The sequence below is a fragment of the Eurosta solidaginis genome, chromosome 3 (assembly GCF_040869045.1).
Source record: "Eurosta solidaginis isolate ZX-2024a chromosome 3, ASM4086904v1, whole genome shotgun sequence".
Lineage (NCBI taxonomy): Eukaryota > Metazoa > Arthropoda > Insecta > Diptera > Tephritidae > Eurosta > Eurosta solidaginis.
The window spans coordinates 40,073,657-40,081,840 of NC_090321.1; the positions used below are offsets into that span (position 1 = coordinate 40,073,657).

General features: G+C 35.9%; 1 protein-coding gene across 8 annotated transcripts in view; it reads right to left on the bottom strand.

Annotated features, from left to right (window-relative positions):
- Positions 1-4,348, bottom strand: part of jeb (jelly belly) — a 252,509-nt gene extending 248,161 nt beyond the window's left edge. Inside the window, exon 1 of one of the 8 annotated variants that reach the window (XR_010950563.1) lies at positions 4,217-4,348. The gene's annotated coding sequence lies outside the window, so the exon portion shown is untranslated. Of the gene's footprint in view, positions 1-2,826; positions 3,233-3,515; positions 4,191-4,216 lie in introns of those variants that run through there. The other 7 variants (XR_010950562.1, XR_010950564.1, XR_010950561.1 and 4 more) reach the window with 7 other exon arrangements.
- Between the last annotated feature and the right edge of the window lie 3,836 nt (positions 4,349-8,184).

The window sequence follows — 8,184 nt, forward strand, 5'->3', positions numbered from 1 at the left end:
AGGAGACAAGAGTTGCATATGATCTATCAAGCAGGAAAGTCGTGGACAGAAGCGCGGGGCTGCAAAATTTCTAAGATCATGTGCAAAACCTACGATATTAGACTCAAAAATGTGCTCATAACTCTGAAGGGAGAAAACTTAAAGACCCACGATGGGCACACTAACTGGACGCTGCCTTCTGGCATCACATGTTTACAAGTTCGGTCTCGTCATTAAAAGCAGACGTAGGATGTGCGAACTGCAGGAAGAAAACGGTGAGTAGGTTCTGTGTTCGTGTACTACGCTCAATGCTTCAGCTACTGGGGCGGCAGAGTTGCCAGATCTGGAGTTAGTTATTAAGCTAGGTTCTAAAAAAATTTGTAGTATTTTGCCAAGACGGCGAAGTTATTCTATAGCATAAGTCCTGGCACCTGTTCTAAAGTTCTTCCGTTAGGATGCCAAACAAATTCTGGTAACATTACGGGCTTAATCAATCTATGTGAAGTCTTTATTGATCGGCCAGTTCAATCTAACATGAACTCTCTTAATAGTTGATGCTGTATATGTATGCTTCTATTCTATTTATTTAGTTTTACACTCAGCTGATAGTAATTTCTGCGGTATCTGAGCAGTTTTAGATCTCTGCACTTGACAAAATGCAGCCGATCAAGCACTAGGCAAAAAAAAAACAATAATAATTAAAAAAAAAACAAGTAAGGAAGGCTAAGTTCGGGTGTAACCGAATATTACATACTCAGCTGGAGGCTTTGGAGACAAAATAAGAGAAAATCACCATTTAGCAAAATGAACGTAGGGTAACCCTGGAATGTGTTTGTATGACATGTGTATCAAGTGAAAGGTGTTAATGATTATTTAAAACGTAGTGGGCCTTAGTTCCATAGGTGGACGCCTTTTCGTGATATCGCAAAAAGGGTGGACCAGGGTGACCCTAGAATGTGTTTGTATGATATGGGTATCAAATTAAAAGTATTAATGAGGGTTTTAAACGTGAGTAGCCCTTAGTTGTATATGTGAAGGCGTTTTCGAGATATCGACAAAAATGTGGATCAGGGTGACCCAGAACATCTTCTGTCGGGTACCGCTAATTTATTTATATATGTCATACCACGAACAGTATTCCTGCCAAGATTCCAAGGGCCTTTGATTTCGCCCTGCAGAACTTTTTCATTTTCTTCTACGTAATATGGTAAGTGTCACACCCATTTTACAAAGTTTTTTCTAAAGTTATATTTTGCGTCAATAAACCAATCCAATTACCATGTTTCATCTCTTTTTTCATATTTGGTACAGAATTATGGCATTTTTTTCATTATTCGTAATTGTCGATATTCGAAAAGTGGGCGTGGTCATAGTCGGAGCTATCGTGTTAACGGCCGATGGGGAGGACAGACGGTCGAATGTGTATAAAAACTGGGAGTGGCTTCAACCGATTTCGGCCATTTTCACAGAAAACAGTTATCGTCATAGAATCTATGTCCCTACCAAATTTCACAAGGATCGGTAAATTTTTGTTCGACTTATGGCATTAAAAGTATTCTAGACGAATTAAATGAAAAAGGTCGGGGTTGCGCCCATTTTGAAATTTTCTTTTATCTTTGTATTTTGTTGCACCATATCATTACTGGAATCGAATGTTGACATAATTTAATTTTATACTGTAAAGATTTTAAATTTTTTGTTAAAATTTGACTTTAAAAAAAATAATTGTTTTAAAATGGGCGTGTTCGTCTTCCGATTTCGCTAATTTTTATTTAGCACACATATTGTAATAGGAGCAACGTGCCTACCAAATTTCATCATGATATCTTCAACTACTGCCAAATTACAGCTTGCTAAATTTTAAATTACCTTCTTTTAAAAGTGGGCGGTGCCACGCCCGTTGTCCAAAATTTTATTCATTTTCTATTTTGCGTCATAAAGTCAACGCACCTACCAAGTTTCATCGCTTTATCCGTCTTTGGTAATGAATTATCGCACTTTTTCGGTTTTTCGAAATTTTAGATATCGAAAAAGTGGGCGTGGTTGTAGTCTGATTTCGTTTATTTTAAAAAGCAATCTGAGATGAGCGCCAAGGAACCTACATATCAAATTTCGTCAAGATACCTCAAAATTTACTCAAGTTATCGTGTTTACAGACGGACGGACATGGCTAAATGAATTTCTTTTTCCACCCAGATCATTTTGATATATAGAAGTCTATATCTATCTCGATTAGTTTATGCCGTTACGGATTACCGTTATGCGAACAAAGTTAATATACTCTGTGAGCTCTGCTCAGTTGAGTATAAAAATATGAACGGAATAGCTTTATTTGACCACTTGCGTTGCCACAACGACCAATAACAAAAAAAAAATTCAAAACTAATTTTTTATTTCACTATTATTCTAATGGAAATATAAAATTTAAATAAAATTAATCAACAACTGCTATTGGTTGGATTGCGGAAGGACTATTAATTTACTTTTGAAAAATTTTCAAGTTTGATAACTTAAAAGCATTTGCTAAAAACTGTAAATTTTTAAATTTTATTCACATATTTTTGTAAAAACTATTTTTTGGTTTACTATGATTATAATTTTTTTTATTGCATATTATTATTATCATAATAAAATTTTTTTTTTTTTTTTTCAAATACGTATTTTAATTTTTTTTATTTTTGTTTTATATTAAGCACTGTTTAAAAAAAATTTTCAATTTACTTTAAGTCACTATATTGTAAGCTTTTTGAACTTCATTTAAATTTTTTGAATATATTTATTAATATATTTCCAATCATTCGCTTATTTTATTTGACAAAATCAGTGGCACTCAATACATTTACTCACAATATTGACTAAATATATACTTAAATTATTTATAATTTTTCGTAATATTTTAATGCATGTATTCGTATTTGTTATTAAGTTTTACCAAGTCAAGCCTTTCATTTTTGCTTAATATTATTTTTGTAATTTTTTTTTTTTTTTTTTTATTTGCTAAATGTTAATATATCATTTGCCTAATCTATGCGCTTGCACTTTCAATCGCGTACTGACTTGATTTGCTGCTGCACAAACACTTTTATATTATGGCAATACCAAATGCTTTGCTATGACTTAACGACTATTTGTTACTTTTTTTTTTTTTTTGTTTTTGATTTTAAACTTTTTTAAAATTTGCTCAAATTATTTGATATAACGTTCACTTTTACTTAATTAATACTCATTTTGAAATAATTTTAAATAATTTCATTGATTTACATTTTAATTTTTCGTTGTGTGTGTCCACCACGCTCTACACATACAACTGCACTGTCATATTATTGCTTGTAGCTTCACATCTTTTCGTCACAGTCATGCTAACTTCATTTGTATGTGTGTACGTGTATGCGATTGGCATGTGTTAGCCAAATTTTCAAAATTCATTGAGAAAAAAAATTTTTTTTTTTAAATTTCGCACCCATACATACCTAACCTTTAGTGTATTTTTTTTTTAGCGTTTACGCTCAAACTTTTTTTAAATTTATATTTCTTACTTTTTTCGTATTTCTTTTCAGAAATTTTTTCAAAATTCTTTCCTCGCTAGCACATTTTTTTTCAAAAAAAAAAACTTGTTTCACAAGTGAAATTGTGTCCTTCTTAACTTTAGCAGCGACGAGCAAGGACTCGCCGTGTGTACTTAGCAGGAATCGCCTCTTTGTCTACTGAAACACATCGCTGAAACTTTGACTAAACTAAGGTTTGGCTCGTTGGCCTGTTGTTGACTGTTGTTCGTGTGCCTTTAGCTCTGTTTATTGTTGGCTATTTGTGTCCGCAATGCCTTCGCGTTTGCTGTGTCTGTATGTGCTTCGTGTTATGCGCGTTGTGGCCAGCACAATATATACACCGTTAGTTTTTATCGAATATACTGCTTGGCGTAACGGTGTTGAGTTATTCTTTTTATACAACAATTGTTATTGCTGTGCAGCTTTTATTGTTGCTGTATATGTCGCCTACTCCGCGTTTTGGCAATCCTACCATTATTTTGTTATTGCTAGTATAATTTTTTTGTCAAAACCGTATGTTTCATTTTCATTGCGTTTCTACACACAACTTGCGCTCGCGCTCACGTTCTCTCTTTGTCTCTCTCTCTCACAGTTTTCAACAACAAGGTACCTCGTACTTTGCACTTTACCTTCGCTACTCATTTCAACTAACGTACACACACACACACACACACTAACAATTCTTTGATTACCGTTTGTTTGCCTTCGCTCCGGCGTTATTGGGAGTAAAGTTAGGTCTCTCTCTCGCGTTGGCTGTTGCCGCCGCTTACTTTCGCTAACTGAATATTGTTTTTTCCGTACACTACAACACGCGTGTTCCACACTCGAACTCGCTTCGTTAACGTTTGCTCGCTGGTTGCTCACAAAACCCTACGTCAACCACTTGTTTTGCAAGCAGTTGCGTCCGCCAGCCCGGTTTTCCGGCTTTTTCTTGTTCGCGCATCGCTCATCATAACAACAGTATTTTGTAGTCTTAATATGTAGAGTTTTTTATGCTCCGAATTGGTCTGCGTCGTTTTCCGCCCACCTGTCGCCGTTGGAGACACTGAAGCTGGAGACATTGGTGCTTTATCGGTAACCGTATCGGTAACCTTATAACAGCTGATTCGACCAAACTTATGAGAATCAATGCAATCGATTATTGGTGCCGCTAAGGTCGTAACCGTATCGTAGCCAACCAATTGGGGTTTGGTTCACCGTCGTAACGATAAACAGCTGATTACGTTAGGGATACGGATACAGCGATACGACATACGGCACCAATGACTCCGGCTTGAAGCGCTTAACTCGAATTCTCTACATAAAGAACTTTGCGATAGCTGTCACAAGCTGTTGAAGTTTGTATTTCAGTGTAGCTTAGTATACCGGTTGAAAATATTATCAAACGCAAAGTGTAAGCTCATAAAAGCAACTCACTATAAAAGGGATCAAGGGGCCAGAAGAAAGCTCGATTATTTGCATAAGCAATTCTTCGAAGTTTTGCAGCCACGCGGTCTGCACTCATTCTAGTGTGGCTTCATTCAAGCGTTCTGTGAGTTTTCGTTAAACTCAAAATCGTAGCAAAGCGCCTCTTTGTCTGCAGTGGGCTTCTTAACTTCGCTGTTCATTTCAGAACTGATGACCTATTGCATATGTACCTACTCTTTAAAATTAATTGAGAATGCGATAGCGTTGCACGATCAAATATCTCTTGCGCTATTGCCATTGCTTGAATTCGCTATAAAAAAAATAAATACTAAAGAAAATAATAGTTTTACGAGCCCATTTTATCGCATTCTCATCTCTCTTTCCCTCAGTTTGTCTCTTCATTCACTGCTCTATCTCAACAAAACCATAATCTCTCTACCTTTGACTCTCTCTTTTGTATCTCTCTTTTTATACTCAGTTGAGCAGAGCTCACAGAGTATATTAAGTTTGATTGGATAACGGTTGGTTGTACATATATAAAGGAATCGAGATAGATATAGACTTCCATATATCAAAATAATCAGGATCGAAAAAAAATTTGATTGAGCCATGTCCGTCCGTCCGTCCGTCCGCCCGTTAACACGATAACTTGAGTAAATTTTGAGGTATCTTGATGAAATTTGGTATGTAGGTTCCTGAGCACTCATCTCAGATCGCTATTTAAAATGAACGATATCTGACTATAACCACGCCCACTTTTTCGATATCGAAAATTTCGAAAAACCGAAAAAATGCGATAATTCATTGCCAAAGGCGGTTAAAGCGATGAAACTTGGCAGATGGGTTGAAGTTATGACACAGAATAGAAAATTAGTAAAATTTTGGACAATGGGCGTGGCACCGCCCACTTTTAAAAGAAGGTAATTTAAAACTTTTGCAAGATGTAATTTGGCAGTCGTTGAAGATATCATGATGAAATTTGGCAGGAACGTTACTCCTATTACTGTATGTACACCTAATAAAAATTAGCAAAATCGGAGAAAGACCACGCCCACTTTTAAAAACAAAATTTTTTTTAAGTAAAATTTTAACATAAAATTTAATATCTTTACAGTATATAAGTAAATTATGTCAACATTCAACTCCACTAATGACGTGGTGCAACAAAATACAAAAATAAAATAAAATTTCAAAATGGGCGTGGCTCCGCCCTTTTTCATTTAATTTGTCTAGGATACTTTTAACGCCATAAGTCGAACAAAAATTAACCAATCCTTTTGAAATTTGGTAGGGGCATAGATTTTATGACGTTAACTGTTTTCTGTGAAAATGGGCGAAATCGGTTGATGCCACGCCCAGTTTTTATACACAGTCGTCCGTCTGTCCTTCCGCATGGCCGTTAAAACGATAACTTGAGCAAAAATCGGCATATCTTTAATGAACTTAGTTCACGTGCTTACTTAAACTCACTTTATCTTGGTATGAAAAATGAACGAAATCCGACTATGACCACGCCCACTTTTTCGATATCGAAAATTACGAAAAATTAAAAAATGCCATAATTCTATACCAAATACGAAAAAAGGGATGAAACATGGTAAGGTAATTGGATTTTTTTATTGCCGCGAAATATAACTTTAGAAAAAACTTTATAAAATGGTTGTGACACCTACCATATTAAGTAGAAGAAAATGAAAAAGTTCTGCAGGGCGAAATAAAAAACCCTTAAAATCTTGGCAGGTATTACATATATAAATAAATTAGCGGTATCCAACAGATGATGTTCTGGGTCACCCTGGTCCACATTTTGGTCGATATCTGGAAAACGTCTTCACATATACAACTACCACCACTCCCTTTTAAAACTCGCATTAACTCCTTTCGTTTGATACCCATATTGCACAAACGAATTCTAGGGTCACCCCTGGCCCACCTTTATGGCGATATCTCGAAACGGCGTCCACCTACGGAACTAAGAATTACTCCCTTTTAAAATACTCATTAACACCTTTCTTTTGATACCCATATTGTACAAACAAATTCTAGGGTCACCCCTGGTCCACCTTTATGGCGATATCTCGAAAATGCGACCACCTATACAACAACCACCACTCCCTTTTAAAACCCTCATTAATACCTTTAATTTGATACCCATATCGTACAAACACATTCTAGAGTCACCCGTGGTCCACCTTTGTGGCGATATTTCGAAACGGCGTCCACCTATAGAACTAAGGCCGACTCCCTTTTAAAATACTCATTAACACCTTTCGTTTGATGCCCATATTGTACAAACATATTCTAGGGTCACCCCTGGTCCACCTTTATGGCGATATCTCGAACCGGCGTCCACCTATGGAACTAAGGATTACTCCCTTTTAAAATACTCATTAACACCTTTCATTTGATACCCATATCGTACAAACGCATTCTAGAGTCAACCCTGATCCACCTTTATGGCTATATCCCTAAATGGCGTCCACCTATAGAACTATAACCAACTCCCTCATAAAATACTCTTTAATGCCTTTCATTTGATACAAATGTCATACAAACACATTCCAGGGTTTCCCTCGGTTCATTTTCCTACATGGTTATTTTCCCTTATGTTGTCACCATAGCTCTCAACTGAGTATATAATGTTCGGTTACACCCGAACTTAACCTTCCTTACTTGTTTTTTCTTAATATGACTATATTCTATGTATGATCGATAATGTGAGAAAAAGATAATCACTTTGATACTGAAATGATACTTAAGCCACCAAGTTCTTAGTGCTGCCTGAAGTTTAAAACAAAATTATGTGAAACTTATTGCAAAAAAGTAATGAGAAAATGTTGAATAAACTAAACCTACATTCTACTGTAAAGAAGAAGTGGCCCATATCTGGAAAACCTACCCATCCCTGCAGAGCTTCTCAAGCTTTCGCAGCAATCGCTTTGAAATAAGCCTTCTTGAGATGGCTGGCTGTTTTTGAAACAACAAAACACACTATGTAGATTTAAAATTTCTACGTATGTATTCAGTCCTTTGACGGATATAAATCCGACATACAATTTCTTCTAAAAATGATTTTTTGTGCCCTTTATTTTTGGGATCTGTAGATTTAAGTGGTCATTTAGGACAGGCATGCCCTATTGCGACTTTCTAGGCCCCTTAACCTGCTTAGATCGTAATTGGTCAACGGACATGTTGTCTTTCTACCTCCCTATAGGCTTTCTTTTTAATAATTTATAAGAGGAAGTGCTGTGAA